The following is a 12,971-nucleotide window of genomic DNA, read 5'->3' as shown; positions in this document are numbered from 1 at the left end:
TTGGCATGGCAAACAGGATTCTTTACTTTTTTGTTTTGAGACAAGGTCTCACCACATACTTTAGTCTGGGCTTGAACTCACTGTGTAGCCCAGGCTGGCCTGGGACTCACAGCAATCCTCCTGCCTCAGCCTCCCAAGTGCTAGAATCGCAGGTGTGTACCACCATGTCCGGCGACGAGGTTCTTTCCAGGCTGGCAGCCACCCGAAGCCCTGCTCTGCTCCTCAGCGGCCAGGCAGGGACCCAGAGCTCTTGAGTGGCTCCAAATCTGCTGCGGGGTCTCCACTCCCTGGCTCATCCGAGGTCCCTCCCGGAGCCCAGACCTGCCGGGCCAATGGCAGGCGCCTCCTCGCCACTGTCCCCTCCACAGTACCATCCAGGCTCACCGGCCCCAGGGGCCCTTCCCTCCAGGTCTGGGGCACTGAGGCCCCTTGCAGCCCTGCCTGCCCCAGCCTGGCCAGGGCGGCCTTGGACTGCAGTGTCACAGACGTGGTCACAGAGACCCACCCCCGGCCTCTCAGACAGGATGGGGGGACCCAGAGAACAGGGCCAGGCCACCCTCTGCTCGTGTGGGGTCAGTGAGGCAAACCAGGTCCAGGGGCGCAGGGTCCCCAGGGCCTGAAGACTCTACGGCCGCTGGGCATGGCCAGTGCAGGGCCCACCCTCCCCCACTGAGCCAGGCACCGAGACACCAGGCAGTCCCTTCCGCACCCCAGGTGAGGTGGCCCTGGCACTGAGCGTCCCTGTCCCCACCTCCTGCACCCCTGTCCTTGGGACCCACGGGGATCTGCAGAGGGCCAGGCCAGGCTGGACAGCGGGGACAGCACGTGGCCCCAGGACGTCTGGTCGCAGTGTCTGTGCACAGGTGAGGAGAGCAAGGCTGGGGACAGCCTTGCTCTGAGCCCGGGGCGGTGCTGCAGCGGGTGGGGAGGACGGGATAGCAGGTAGCTGTGTGTCCTCCCCCACAGGCCCAGGGCGCTCAACAAGGGACCCACTGGGCTGGCAGGGTCACTTGGAGAAGTGGGCAGGGTGAGGGGGGGGGGTCCGTGCACAGGAAAGAGCACTGGGCTTAGCACTGCTCTGTAATCCCAGCACTCTGGGAAGCTGAGACAGGAGGATGGAAAGTTGGAGCCCAGCACAGGCAACTTATCAGGACCCTGTCTCAAAATTAAAAATAAAAAGGGCTGGGGACACGCCATTTGAAGGCCCAGTCCTTGGTTGGGGTTGGGGTGCACCTTTCTCTGGACCCTCTCGGCAGTGTGTCAGAGGGTCACTGTCCTTCCCCATCCCCCTCCTCCCAAGGCCAGGGCAGCCAGGCTCCGAGGGGAGGAGTTGGGCAGAGAAGGCCGAGGTGTTTGGGACAGCAGGGTCAGCCCCGGGCAGGCGGGGCTCCAGTCCCGCTGTCTCCCCAGGATGGGGGACCTCTGATCCCAAGCGTGCCGACTTCGTTCCAAGCCCGAGCCAGGTGGTGCCAACACCTGGCAGCCTCACAGGGGGCTGCCTGCGCTCTGGGCCCCTGGGCTTTGGGGCGTGGGTTCTGAGTGTTTTCCCTGGTGAGGGTGTCGCTGCTGGGCTTGGACAGTCAGGGCCCTCCAGAGGCCAGCAGTGCCACAGGCCTGGGGACCCAGCTGTGATCCAAGGTGCAGCTGGAGAAACTGAGGCCGGGACCCTGGCCGCTTGCGGGTCAGATGCAATGGGGCCAGGGAGGAGGCTCTGGGCACTGGCTGGGGAGACCTGAGGCACCAGGAGGGCAGAGAGGCCCGGGTGGGGCCACTGAGTGCGGAGTTGGCTGGGAAGAAACTGAATCCTGTGTTTCTAGGAGTGGGGGACTCTTGGTGCCCTCTGTGTGCACCCCTTCCCCCCAGTCTGCACCCTCAGGAGCTCTGGGACCTGTCAATCCCAGGGACTTGGGAGGCTGAGGCAGGAGGATTACAGCCTGGGCAATTTAGCAAGACCATGTCTCAAAATAAAAAATTAAAAAGGCCTAGGGAGGCAGGTGGCAATGAGGGGTCCACACAGGGTTTCCGGAAGGCGATGCCTTTGGGAGTGAAGGCCCAGCGCAGCCAGAGGTCAGGGCGCTGGCAGGGGCTCTGTGTGGGACTTGGGGGGTGCCACAGTCTCTCCAGCTGCTGGGCTTGTCTGGGGGCAGTGCCGTGGCCTCCCCCACCCTCCGTGCTGTGCCGCAGTGCCCAGCTCTGGGCCTATGATGACTCCTCCCACGTCCCCGCCCGCCCAGCACACAGCAAAGTCAGGGCTAGGTGTGGCTCTGGAGAGAGTTTACCTAGCATGTGTGAGGGCCTGGGTTCCAGCTCAAACTCACAAAAGCCAGAAACCAGCTAAAATTCACCTTGGGCTGTAGCTCAGAAGGGTTCAAGGCCTCTGGCGACAGGTGTTCCCCGTGTCCACTGACCACTGTGGCCACTATGGTGAGGCCCACCGGACACTTAGGGTTCACTGGATGTTCTGGTTTCATCTAAAGCTGCCTGCCTCGCAAACACAAGGTCCTGACTTCAATCCCCGGTACCAAAAAAAAAAAAAAGGAAATAAAATCGGAAGAAAAAATTGGACGTTAGGGTGAAGAAACTTTTTAATATGTAACCTTAATATGTTTGCCTTTATACTACTGCATCATGGAATAAAATTTTCCTTTTCCCATACTGGGGATTGAACCTAGGACCCGCACCTGCTAGGCAAGTTCCTCCACCACTGAGCCCATCCCCAGCCTTTTTCATTTATTTTCAGATGAGTCTCGCTAAGTTGCCCAGGCTGGCCTTGAATTTTCAACCCTCCTGCCTCAGCCTCCTCAGGGGTTGGGATTCCAACTAGGCACCACTGCACCCTGCAAAATCCTCACTTTTTGTTTTTAAATAGAGAAAGGGCCAGGGAGATACAGCCACTCATCCTCTGCAGCCCCGCAGGGTTTTAGCAGCTCCTGACTGTCCCCTCTGCCTTGGGGTGATGTGGGCCCTCCCTCCCCTCCAGGGGTCTCCGGTCACTGCATCCCATAGGAAGAGGGGAGGCAGCAGGCCAGACACCAGGGACCCTGCGGAGGGGACCCTGGCTGGAGACCTCTCTCCTCCTGCATAACAGTGATTCAGGCTGGGCTCCCTGGTCCACTGTGTCCTGCTGGGCGAGTCCAGAATGCCCTGCGGCAGAGGAGGGAGCGGGGCGGAGGGGAGGGGAGGGGAGGGGAGCGGCAGGGAGGAGGAGAGGCAGGCTGAGTGGAGTCTGGTGTCTGTCTGCACAGCCTTTACCCCTAAACGGGCCCTGGGTTCTGACCCAGCACCAACACGCGCCTCTCCCAGCCCCCAGCTGCCCGGCCCAGCCCGTCCCCACATTCCCCTTTACCCTGGGGCCGGCAGTGGGGAGGCTGAGTCACCCCTGGGACCTGGTGCCGCAGGGGAGCAGCTCAGCCTGGCACAGGGGTGAGAGCCCAGGCGCTCCCTGATGTCAGGCTCCAGAGATGAGAGTGGAGCTGCAGCCCCTCCCAGGCCCCTCAAGTGCTCTGGGGCTCCTACTCCCACTCTCCCGGACCACAGAGGAGCCCGGCCGGAGGCCAGGGTTTGTCCTTATGCATTTAAGGCTGGTCTTGAAGCCTTGAAGTTGGCCTGGCGGCATACACCTATGATCCCAGCACTCAGAAGGCTGAGGCAGGAGGATCACTTCTAGTTCAAGGCCAGCCTGAACTACATAGCGTGACCCTGACTCAAAAAAAACAAAAAAGAAAAGAAAGGGCTGCCCTTGAACTCACTGTCTCCCAGGCTGGCCTCCAATTTGTGGTGATCCCACTGCCTCAGCCTCCTGAGTGCAGGGCTTACAAGCGTGTGTCCCCAGGCTGGCTCAGGTGCCCCTTCTAACAAGGCACCCGGGACTTGGTGCCTGGGGGTCACAGTGCTGTGCTGGGGTGCCCACGGCCTGACAGCTCTGCCGCTGCCTCAGAGCTGCAGCGTGGCCCTCGGTGCTGTCCCAGCCTGGTTTGGGGCTGGGGGTCTTGCTGGCCAGCTGCGCAGCCCTGGGCTGTGGCACCTGTGCTCTGGCCCCACCCCACCCCGTGCCAGGTGCTCCCGCTGCCCTGCTCACCACCCATGGGCCTGTGCTCGTTAGCGGGAGTCAGCTGCGTCCCCGTCTGTAAGCACTCACTGGGGACTGGGGCACTTATCCCTCCCCCACCAGAGCTTCCCTTAAACAGCCCCCAGGCTCCTCCTGAATCTGGGAGGTTGGAGGCAGCAGCGCCCCTGTAAGCCCCCTGGAGGCCTCACCTGGCTTCTCAGAGTTCTGCTGACAAAGGCTCCTGTCCGATAGAACCCTCCCGCCCAGTCACTCCTGCTGTGACAGGGTCTCACTGGTAGCTCAGAGTCAGTCCTCCTACCTCAGCCTCCCGAGTGCTGGGATTATGGGCCAGTGCCACCAAGCCCAGCCCACTCATAATTCGGTAAGGACTGGCTCAGTCATTCCTAGCACACTTGCTGGGTTGTGGAACTGATGGTGCAGGTCAGGTTTACATCCTTTATGTCATCCCAAGCTCCTTGATTGCAGCCATCCATTCCTACACTGATCATTTTTGTGGTTGTTTTTGCTTTTTCGAGACCAGGTCTCTCACTATGTAGCCCAGGATGGCCTCAAACTTGGACAGATCCTCCTGCCTCCGCCTCCTGAGTGTGGTGACTACAGGAGTGCACCACCCTGCCCAGCCCAATCTGCTTGCTTTCTTTTTTTTTTTTTTCCGGTACCAGGGGATCGAACTTGGGTCCTTGAGCTTGGGAGGCAGACGGTGGAACCACTGAGCTAAATCCCCAGCCCCAATCTGCTCTCTGTACCTATAGATTTGCCTTTTCTGTGTGCTTCATGTAAACACAGCTGTATAATGTGCTGTCTTTGAATCAGTGTAACATTTTGGGGCTGCGTCTTCCAAGGCACACAATTAACTCCCATCTCGGGGGCTGCTATGGACAATGGTGCTATGAATGTTCATATGTGATTGTGTAGTAACATCTCAGAGTGCAATTGCTGGGTCCCATGTAGATTTAATAAACTGTCAAACCACACCAGGCGTGGTGGCGCACATGTGTGATCCCAGCACTTGGGAGGCTAAGGCAGGAGGATCACTATGAGTTCGAGGCCAACCTGGGCTACATAGTGAGTTCAAGCCCAGTCTGAACTGTCATGCCTGACCTGAGTGAGACCTCTCAGCAAACACGCAGCCCTCAGCAGACAACAGACCACTAAAGCACCACGCTGCCCTCAGTAAACAGAGCAGATGGCCATGCAGAACCTTGAGAACAGGATGTGCAGTCTCCCTGGCACCGAGAAGGCTGGTATTATCTGCACAGCTGCACAGACCATGCTGGGGACTTTGACCCCGCAGCATTCCACTACAGATGCCTTAGGATTATAACCCCATCCCCAAACCCTATAAAAACATAACTTGTCTCCCAGCTAGCTGCTGAAATCATTCACAATCTCAGCCTATCTGCATCCAGTCAGAGTAAGTCCAGCCTTTTGCTCACCTGAAGCTTGTGTCCAGGTACTCTCTTGTGCGCTGTTTGTAACATGAACTACATAGTGAGACCCTGTCTCAAAAAAAAAAAAAAAGAAAGAGGACCGGGGATTTAGCTCAGTGGTTCTGCTGCCTGCCTTGCAAGCGCAAGGTCCTGAGTTCAATCCCTGGTACCAAAAAAAAAAAAAAAAAAAAAAAAAAGACCAATCTGTACTACATAGCAAGAACTTGGCTCAAAAAGCCAGGAAAAACAGCCGTGTCAACTGTTTTCTGAACCCTTCTTTATTCTGTACTTCCAACACGGCCAACGAGTGGCCCAGGTCGTCCTATGCGGTGCGCAGCTGGGCCGCCTTTCATTTAGGGTGTTCTGACAGTTGCACGTCCACATCCCAGGAGGCCTTAACTTGCATTTCCCGGGGAACCAGTGACGCCTCCCGCGCGGTGCTGTGGGTAAAGCTTCTGTTCCAATCTTTTGCTTCTTTGAAAAATGGAGTTGTGGGTCTTCCTAAGCTTGAAAAATCCTTGCTGTATTCTGAATAGATGCCAAGGTTTTTTTGGTAGCGGGGATCGAACTGAGGACCTTGCAGTTTTGAGGCAGGCGCCGGCCGGAACCACTGTGCTAAATCCCTAGCCCTAGATGCCAAGATTTGCTCCCAGTCTTAGCTTTTCATTTTATCAGTTGGGTCTTTAACTTGAAGAGCCCCATGTGTCGGTCTCGTTCTCCCAGGATGATGACTTTGGTGTTGCACCTGTGTTCTCCGCAGTCCGGCGATCACACAGATTTTCTCCCAAGCTCCTTGGCAAACTCATCTCCTCTCCGACAGCTCTGCTTCCTCAGCGTCTTCTCCTCCTCAGGCGGCCTTTACTTCACTTCTGTTCCCTTTCAGCAGTGTCTTTTTTGTTGTTTTTGCTTCTAAGGCAGGCTCTAAATTGAGACTGGCCTCCGACTCAACATCCTGCTGCCTCAGCCTCCCATGTGCTGGGAAGACCGGCCTGTGCTTCCTTACCTGGCTTCAGCAATGCTTGGAAAATTCCCAAGTCACATCCCAGCCCCAAGGGCAGGAGGTCTGTGGGTGCTGTCCACTCATGGGCGCTGGGTGCCTGCAGCACAACCCCCACATGTTGTAAGCTGGTGCACACTAGCCTGATCGTGGTGTCCCTCATGTCACACTGGCCTTAGAGCAAGTCCAGGCCCCTGTGTGGTTCATCCCGGGCACTGCGAAGGTTTCACCCCAGAGCCTGCAGATAACTGACAGCTGCATGAGCGATCCCGCCAGCACCCAGGAGGCGGAGGGCCGCCTGCTCAAGCCAGGTGAGACGTTGGGAGGCATGGCTGTGCCAAGCCAGCGTGTGGGGTGCTTCTTACTCAGCACCAGGCACCTGACACAGCTGTGGGCATTTCATGTCTCTCAGACATAACAGCATGCAGCCCACCGCCCTAAGACCCTCCTGCTCCCTGCTGGCACCATCTAGCTGCTATCTATGTGTTTAATTTTGAGAGACTTGCTAAATTGTTCAGGCCGGGCTAGAATTTGTGATCCTCCCACTTCAGCCTCATGAGTGCTGGGCCTAGTCGTGCACCACCACACTGGGCTCAGTCCAGACCTCCTGAAGGGTGGGCGGGTCACCCAGTCACTCCTCCTGGGCCCGGGGGCCCCTCCCAGTGCAGCCCCTGTCCCCTCCACAGGGACCCTCAGGGAAGGCGTCGCAAACCCCAGAACCAAGCTCCCTGGAGGGCCAGGGCCGGCACCCTGGAGAGCCGGATGTTCCCGCTTGTCCTGGGGTTCCATGTGGGGGGTCTCGTGTCCCTGTATGGGGGGAGGGGGCGGAACGCGAGGCCCCCGGGCTGCGGTCTAGCAGCCCGCTTCTTGGCTGCTGCTCCTGGCCGCCAGGGGGCGGTGTCGCCGCGCAGGACCTGAGGGGACCCACCCCCTACCTCCGGCTTCAGTGTCCCCTCCCCGCACGCGAGGCAGGGAGACCCCGAGACGCGTGTTTTCCCCTCTGGCTCGCTTCAGTGCAAACCGTGGCTGTTTCTCCAGCACCAAGGGACCAGGGGAAGTGAGGTTGGGGCGCCGTGGGCGGCTCCTCTGCAGCCCTCCGCACCCTGGCCCGAGGTCCTCTCCTCCTCCCAGGCCTGGTCACCCAGCCAGCAGGGACCCCACCCGCGCCCGCCCACCTCCGCCTAGCTTAGTCACTACAGTTACGGGGTGACTCCACCTGCACCCCCACCCCGGGACGGGCCGTGCCTTTTCCGGGGAGCCGTGCCATGCCAAAGAGGCGGCACCCACAGGGACCCAGGCTGCAGGCTGAGGTTCTGGGGCCAAAAGGGCCTTCGTGTGGGGTCAGGCAGGGTGCAGAGAAGTCAGCGTGCTCAGGCCCTGGGCGGTGCAGCCCCGGGTTGGGCCTTTGGCTCAGGTCCCAGGGCTCTGACCAGTGATGGGGGACGGGGCCCCTCCTCCAGGAAGCCCCCCCCCCCCAGGTGCTCAGAGCCGGGTGGGCACCGACTCAGGTCTGGGACAGACCCTGCCCCTCCAGTGCCTGCTGCCGTCTCGGGGATGAACACAGGAGCGGAGCCTCCCTCCCAGGCGGGGGTGCTGTCCCTGCTCCAGCTGTGTCCCCTCCGGAGCCGTGGCGTCGTGATCTTGCTCCCCGGGCAGGGGAGATGCGTGTGTGGGGCATGGTCGGCCCCAGACGCTGTGCTTGGCAGCTCTGAGTCTGCGGGTTGGAAAGATGAGACACCAAGTGTCCGGTGTGAAAACCACCAGGCCGCAGCCTCTGTACAGACTCTGCGCCAGGGCGCCGTCTTCGGCGTAGTCTGTGTGTGGCTTCTAGGATTTGTAAAAATCATAGGTTTGGCACTATTTTTGTGGTACTGGGCACTGAACCCAGGGCCTCCAAACTGAGCTACATCCTTGGCCCTTTTTAAATTTTTTATTTTGAGGCAGGGTCTCGCCAAGGCATTAAGTTGCCCAGGCTGGGCTTGAACTTGCAATCTTCCTGCCTCAGCCTCCAGAGTGTTGGGATTACAGGCTTGCGCCACTACACATTCAGCCTTCACCTAGTTTTGTTCTGTCTTTTGCCTCAGTGGCAACTCCACCAGGCCAGAGAGACCAGTGGGGTAGGGTGGGGACGAGGGTGGGCAAGGGGGCACTGCATGCAGGGGGGGACAGGCTCTGCAGTGCCTGGCCAGGTTAGCTTGGCCTTGTGCAGCCAGGTGGCAGAAGGGCAGGGCCATGGGACAGCACAGCCTCTCTTGGCCCCTGACCACTTCCTGCTCTGGCCTGCAGGTCACTTCTGACTTCCGGAGCCCACCTGGTTCAGCTTGCAGGGAGCGGCTGGTACTCAGCAGGCAATCACACTGCCCACGGCCCACTGCTGGCCAGTAGCTGGGGAGGCAGAAGCCAGGACTGTGGCGCTGGCCAGACCTGGCCTCGGGCCCAGGAAGGGTCCCGGCCCTGCCGTGGCGCTGCAGGTCCCTGCCACCCTCCTGCCCAAAGTCGGACCTCTCAGTGCATGCACATGTGTGAGACCCACACCTGGACTCCTGCTCTCGCACACTGCACAGGCGCCTTGCAGGCTGGCCGAGAGCCCATGCATGCTCTGCACACACGTGTGAACACACACGTGCCCACACACGTTAGTTCCCTTCCACCCACTCTGCCCATCCTCCCCTGCTCTCCAGACAGGCTTCTCCCCAACGACCTTCATAGTGGATGTGGTGACCGACGCGTTGCCAGCTCTCTGGCCCAGCTGGCTGCCAGCCCTGACCTCGTCCTCCTCCTCAGCACCTTCGCCTCTGGCAGCTGTGCCTTTCTGGCCCCAGGGCCTCTCCCTTTGCCGGAAGTGCCGTGCTCCTGCTAGGGTGTCCTGGCTTCTCTGTCCTGCTGTCCCCTGCTCCAAGACCCTTCTTGTAGGAAGGCACACCTGCCCCTCGCCAGCCAGGCCTTGTCCCTCTGCACTGCCATGGATACCTGGCCCCCTCTCCCTCACCCCCCACTGCTCCCAACCTCTGGGTCTCAGGTGAAGTGGAGAAGCTGGGACACCCAGCCCCTCCTTGGCTCCACCACCATGAGGATCAGGGTGGCAGCAGGACTACCCTCCCGGGTCCCCTCGCTGCCACGGCTCCTGCCCTCACCTCCTTGATGCCCCAAGCAGCCCCCTGCTGGCTGGCTGGGACCCTTTGCCCCCCAGAGAGGCTCTCCTGGGGGAGGGGCCCGTGCCTTGGGCCAGGTCCCAGCAGGAGCACGGAGTGCCTGGCCAAAGGTCAAACCATGTCCCCGGACGGGAAGGTCCTCTGGCCACCTGGAGTCATCTGGTCCCCCACCCTGGCCCCAGCTGCCCTCTGCACCCCCAAGTGGAGCCTGCCCCTCGTGCTGTCCACACCACCCGGAAAGTGCTCTCTGGGGCACAGGTGTGAGCAGCGGTGTCCACTCCTGCCCGACCACGGCCAGCGCATGGGGCAGGCTCCAACCCTGTGTCTGTTTTGTGTGGCTGTAACACGGCTGGGGCTGGAGTTCAGAGGGAGCAGGATTTGCTTCTTACAGGTCAGGAGCAAGGGATGAGGGAGATGGAAGGGAAGGGGCGAGACTTGTCCTTCCCTCTGCCAGGGCAGAGCAGTCCCCGGCTGTCACCTCTCACTGCCGAAAGGTCCCCCAACACCACTGTCTCGGGGTTCAGTCTTCGGCACACAGACCCCGGGACGTTCCAGCCAAAGCAGTGACCGTGGTGGTCGTGGTCAGGGTCTCGTGGACTGTGGTGTTGGCATCGTGGCAGCTGCTGCCATGGCTGCGGAGAGCCACGCACAGGCAGTGCGGCTGGGGCAGAAGCCTGGCCTTGCCTCCGTCATTGCTTCCCCTGAACTTCGGGCTCCAGGCTGGACAGCATCCCACCCTCGGCCTCCAAGGCCAGCCCAGGCTCCTCCTGGCGCACCACCACCGGGCCGGGCTGACAGCGGCACCTGTCCCCTCCGGCTTCTCCTGCCCCGTCCAAGATGGGGTGGACAGGGTGCCACCTCCGGGATGTCCCGAGGGTATTGTCCTTCCCTTCCCCATCCCACTCAGAGGGGAGCGGATGGAGCTGGGAAACCGAGGCCTCAGGAGGGGAGAGGACGCCTCGAAGGCCGAGGCCCAGTGCCCTCGCACCCCGCCTCGGTGCTGGGAATTGGGAGGAACCACAGATCGGCCTGCACCTCGGCAGGCTGTGCGGCTCAGAGGTGCCCGGAGCACACACAGCAGGCCAGCCCAGCGAGACCGCGGCCACCGAGGAGCCAGGCAGTGTGGGTGTGCACAGGCGCGGGCGGGCGCAGGTGTGAGTGTGCACAGGCGTGGGCGTGCGCAGGTGTGCCCGGCACCCACACAGGAGGCTGTGCGGGCCCGGGTGTTGCTCTCCCTGCAGGCCTGGCTGGGGTGCGCAGGGCTTACCTGAGGGGCTGGACCGACCGCCGGCGTCAGAACCCGGGCCCTCGTTTGGTGAATGCCACTGTGCCCACCAGCGGGTGAGGTCCTTGTGTCTGTGACAGCAGAACTGAAAAGGTGAGGCCCTGAATGAATTTACAGGAAAAAGCTGTGACTGGGAAGGAGAGGAGTGCCCAGCTCTGCGGAGGATCAAGCTGCCCCGCCGAGGAAAAGGGCGGGAAAGGCGTGGAGGCCGCGGCGTGCGCACAGTGCTCAGACTGGCCTGGAGCGAACCAACAAGCCGTTCCCGGGCGGGGCCGGGCGGCCTCCGTTTCCCAGGAGGTGGCTGTCCTGCTGACACCCTGCAAATCTCCTACCCAGTACTTAGTCATAAAGGGGTGAAACAGGCTGGGCAAGGGAGGGCTAAGGAACCTCGTTCTGCCAACTACCATTAGTACTTAAAATTTTTTTTAATGAGGCAGACTCTAGCTTTGTAATTCAGGCTGGCTTGGAACTCACTACATGGCAATCGTCCTGCCTCAGCCTCCCGAGGGGGGGGATTACAGGCATGCACCCGGCCCCCAGCTCTACTCATTAGTACGTGTGCACAGTACACAATGATTACACTCATGAGGAGTTGGTACATGTGGAGAACGTATCTCAATTCTTCTCTCGTTCCCTCTCCTCACCTTGCTCTCTCCAATTTTTTCCCCAGTGCTGGGGATTGAACCCAGGGCCTCTGCACTGAGTGCCACCCCCTATCTTTTAATTTTTTAATTTGGAGACAAAGAGTCTTGCTAAATTTCCCAGGCTAGGATCGAATTTGCAAACCTCCTGCCTCAGCCTCCCCAGCACTGGGACTACAGGAACGCGGTGCCAGGACTGGCTGTCAAGGTTTCGACATTGTCTAAATGACTACGGCAGCCCTATCCAGTGGGGAGGGACTATCCCGGGGGTGTAAAGCAAAGGTCACCTTGTTGTTTCATCTTATCAAGCTTCTGTAGGCTCAAGAGGACAGGTTTTAGGAAAAGCTGATTTTACAGGGAAGCCCACCTGTAATTCCAGCACTCCAGAGGCTGAGGGAGGAGGATCGCTGCCAGTTTAAGGCCAGCATGGGCTAAACAAACAAAACAAACCAAACCAAACACCACTTTTAAGTCCCTGGGAAGAAAGCGCAAACCATGTTTTAATGAGTAGCTGTCCTCTGTCCCTTGGGTCTCTGGTCCCCGCGGAGCACGGTGGGGCTCTGTGCCACCCTGAGCCAGGATCTCCCAGCAGGCAAGGGCGTGGGGGGCCGAAACTACCCCTACTGTTGGTGGCTGTGGAGATTAGGAGAGATGAGCTGTTTGTTTTATTATTATTGGGGCTTTTGGGAACAGTCTCATTTTTCTGAGACGGGGTCTCGCTGTGTGGTTCAGGTTGGCCTTGAACTTGCGGTGATTCTCCTGCCTCAGCCTCCTGAGCGCTGGGATCTCAGGCTGACAGACATGGGCCTGAAGGTGTTCACACAGGGAGTGCGCGGTGCCTCTCCCCACCTGAGCCGCCTGTCCCTCGCGCTGTGGAGTCCTCGGAGCTGGGGCTCCCCTGGGCCTGGGTCACAGCTGCCCCTTCCCCGTCGCGCGCAGCTTCCCAAGGTCTTCGAGTCACGTCTACCCCGGGCCGTAGCTCTTGGGGCCACGAGGAAAGCCACGCACGGCGGACGGCAGGTCGTTTACACGCGCAAACGGACTCAGGCGGGACCGCAGCACCAGGAGCGTAGAGCCCAGATCTTCGCCGGGCCCAGCAGGGCCAGACCGGGGCGCGCGGAGCGCGCGACCGAGAGCTAGGCTTCCGGGAGCCCCGCCACCGAGACCACGCCCACAGCCCGGCCCCGCCACTCCACGCTCCGCCCGCGCAACCTCAAGTTTCTTCGAAGTTTTCCGCGGGTCCTGCGGGGGCCCCGCCCACCCACTCGTGACGTAACAATAGTGCACCGCGGCGACCAATGGGGAGCGGCAGGGGCCGGCGGCGCGGACCAATGGCGGAGGCGGACGGTCCCGCGGTCCTGCCCGGCCCCGACCGCACTGCGCCGCCCGCTGCCCGC

Source organism: Heterocephalus glaber, unplaced genomic scaffold, assembly GCF_053883595.1.
Source record: "Heterocephalus glaber isolate CG9 unplaced genomic scaffold, H.glaber_assembly_v1.0 deba00001608, whole genome shotgun sequence".
In the NCBI taxonomy this organism is placed as follows: Eukaryota; Metazoa; Chordata; class Mammalia; order Rodentia; family Bathyergidae; genus Heterocephalus; species Heterocephalus glaber.
This window is presented reverse-complemented; position numbering follows the sequence as displayed.